This window comes from Mastomys coucha, unplaced genomic scaffold, assembly GCF_008632895.1.
Source record: "Mastomys coucha isolate ucsf_1 unplaced genomic scaffold, UCSF_Mcou_1 pScaffold21, whole genome shotgun sequence".
NCBI classification, from domain to species: domain Eukaryota; kingdom Metazoa; phylum Chordata; class Mammalia; order Rodentia; family Muridae; genus Mastomys; species Mastomys coucha.
This window is the reverse complement of record NW_022196904.1, coordinates 95446038-95449683: the sequence shown is the minus strand read 5'-3', so window position 1 is coordinate 95449683 and position 3646 is coordinate 95446038.

Sequence of the window (3646 nt, the reverse complement as noted above, 5' to 3'; positions counted from 1 at the left end):
ATGTGCTGGGACCACATTCTAGCATAATCATCATCAGAGAGACTTCACACAGCTACTGAGGAGCAGATACAGAGTCCCACAGTCAAATATTAGGTGGAGCTTGTTGAGTCCTGTGGGGGAAGGGAAGTAGGATTAGAGGTTACAGTGGGACAAGGATGCCATAAGAACATGCACAGAATAAACTGACTGGGACTCAAGTGAGCTCACAGAGGCCATGGAGCCAGTATGGTCATGGTCCTCTGCATGTATGTCATGGTTGTATAGCTCCTTGTTCTTGTGTGATTCCTAACAGTGGGAGCAGGGGCTGTCTCTAACTCTTTTTACCTGCCTCTGCTACCCTTTCTCTCCTACCTACAGGGTTGCTTCATCCAGCCTTGATATGATGACAGAAGCCTGGTCTTATTGAAGTTTATTATGCATTATTTGGTGGATGTCCCCAGAAGGTCTGCTCTTTTTCTGAGGTGAAGAGGGGGGTGAATACAGGAAAAAGGGGAGAGAGAGAGACTCAAGGAGGTTAGGGAGGGGAGACTGCAGTCAGGGTGTAATATATAAGAGAAGAAATAATTAAAAGAAAAACTGGGGTACAAATCTAACCAGAATTCTTAATAAAGGAAACTCAAATAGCTGAGTAATACTTAAGGAAACGATCAGCATCCTTAGTCATTAGCATACTGTAAAGCAAAATTACTCTTGGGTATAGACCCGAGCTTTATCTTAGCCCAAGGAGACTTGCTTAGCCATGTTCATCACCTCTTTATTCATAACAATCAAAAACTAGAAACCACCTAGATGTCCCTCAACAGAAGAATGAAAAAGGAACATGTGGGACATTTACATAATGAAGTATTACTCAGCTGTTAAAAGTTACATAGTGAAATATGTAGGCAAACAGAACTAGAAAAAAAAATCATCCTAAGTATCCCAGGCCCAGAAGGACAAATGTAAAATACACTCAATTACAGGATGTTAGCTATTAAGTCAACGATAACCAAGCTACAATCCATAGAGCCACAGAGGATAAGGATACAGTAAAGGACTAAGGGTGCACATAGATCTTGTTTAGAAAAGGACCTAGAATAGATATGATGGGTGGATATGCTTGCAGACTATAACATGAGAATCAAGTCTGAAAGAAGAGGGGGAAAGCAGATGAAGGAAGATATATGGGGAAAGATCGTCAAAATTAATTGACATTAAGACGGGTGGTGGTGGCGCACGCCTTTAATTCCAGCAGAGAGGCAGAGGCAGGTGGATTTCTGAGTTCGAGGCCAGCCTGGTCTACAGACTGAGGTTCAGGACAGCCAGGGCTATACAGAGAAACCCTGTCTCAAAACAAAGAACAAACAAAAAAATAAAACAAAAAAAATTTAATTGACATTTGAGGAGTAGTATGGAAACCCAATATAATAGAAACTTCCTAAAATATATGTTTATATGAAGGGGACATAAAGGAAATTGCCAAATAATGAGGGAGACAAAGTCCCAACTGGGTATCTTTTACACAAAATGAAGCTTTCAGTACCAAGTTTGGATTATACTGAATTGAGTTATGGGCCAAAGGGGTCCCATGAGAATCCCCAAACAACTCAAGCTGTTGCCAAGACAATAACTTATTCTCCACAAACTATTAGCAGGACCTCCTTGCTGAAGACAAGCTCTACACAACTCACTGACTACGGAAAAGTCAGCCTGGTGCCTATATAGAGCTTTTAACCCTATATTCTAGTGTTTTTGTCACAGGAAGGTATTCAGGAAGCTACTAAAAAAGAAATGTAAACACAAAGTCACTCACAAACCCTTGGAAACCAGTGATGACCAGATCAGACATAGTTTATTGCCAATTGAAAAATCTTTATTTCAGGCAGCTGGGACCATACCCAAGTATTTGGAGTTTTAGGTATGGCTCCAAATGTCCAGAACAAGTTGTTTTCGCAGGCAAATCTATGTTCTGGGATCTCTGTCAGCAACTTTATCTGGGCAGGGGGCTTCATCTAAGTAAGCAATATGACAGAAGTACTAACCTTTAGTTCCTACAAAAGAGTTGGGTAATTTTCCATGGGATTCTCAATCAAGGAGGTCAAATTCTAATTAAACTTTAAATAGCCTCAAAAATAATACAAGATTGAGGAACTTTTGCATTGCCTTGCCCTGTCTCATGGGGACTTAGTTTAAAACCAAATATGGTCTTAAAAAACTGCAATGATAAAATGACACTGTTATATTCAAAGATCAGTGCTTTCCTTAGCCGTCATCAGAGACACTTACACATGCTCCAATTGGGAACAAATATGGAGACCTTCCTCCAGACATGATGCAGAGAGTTAGAGACCTTGGAACACTCTTCCTTAAACAGGATGTCTTTATCAAATTCCTCCCCTCAGGGCTCAAGGAACACCACGGAACGTTCTTAGAAGAACCAGAGAGAATGAACAACAAGAAAACAAGGCTTTTGTTTGGCGGTGGTGAAGCACGCCTTTAATCCCAGCACTTGGGAGGCAGAGGCAGGTGGATTTCTGAGTTCGAGGCCAGTCTGGTCTACAGAGTGAGTGTCAGGACAGCCAGGGCTATACAGAGAAACCCTGTCTCAAAAAGCCAAAAAACAAAACAAAACAAAACAAAAAAAAAAAACAAACAAAAAAAAACCAAAAAAAAACAAGGCTTTCTGAATCCATATGATCAAAGCTCATGTGACCTCACAGGGACTAAGGCAGCGTGCACAGGGCCTGCAGAAGTGTGCACTGAGACTTCTGAGTATATATTATAGTTTCTAGTTTAGTTATAGTAACTATTCTAGTTAGTTCTAGTTTAGTTTTACAGGATTTCTGAGTGTATAAATGAGTGGGTCTTTGATTCTTATGCCGTCACCTGGGCTCTTTTTATTCTGTTTGTCTTTTCCAAATCCAATGTAATAGCTTTTGTTTTATCATATTATATTTTATTTTGCCAAACTTCATTATTATCCCTTAGAAATCTGTTTTTTTTTTCTAATGAGACAGAAGGGAATAAACCCAGAAGGAAGGGGGGAAGGTGGAGTGGAACTGTGAGTAGTGTTGAGGGGGTGCATAATCAGGAAATACTTTATGAGAAAATAATCTATTTTCAATAAAACAAAGTGAATAAAAAATAATTTTGAAACTTAGAATTTTCATTGGCACTGAAATCAATGCATAGAAATTTAAACTTAAGGTTCAAAACCTAAGTTTTACAATTCACAAACAAGGAGTATCTCCTCATTCATTTAGATGCTTTTTATTTCTCTTTGCAGTGTTTTACAGTAGATTGAAGTACAAAACTCATTCATGTTCTTAACTTATGACAAAACTGTCAAAATTGGGTAGAAAAAGACAGTGTTTTCAATAAATGGTGCCTGAAACTCTAGTTATCTTTGTGTGCAATAAGAAGATCCTCATTTACCATTTCATACCAAAGGCAAATATTAAAGCAAAGTAGATCACAGACTAAATTTTAAAAGAATTAATAAATGTTTTTTAAAAAGCCATGACAAAACATTTGAATGACAGTGATTAGACAAGAAATGTTTAATTTAAAAATCCACTAATTGCTTCATTAAAAAACTAAACAATGAGCCGGGCGGTGGTGGCGCACGCCTTTAATCCCAGCACTTGGGAGGCAGAGGCAGGCGGAT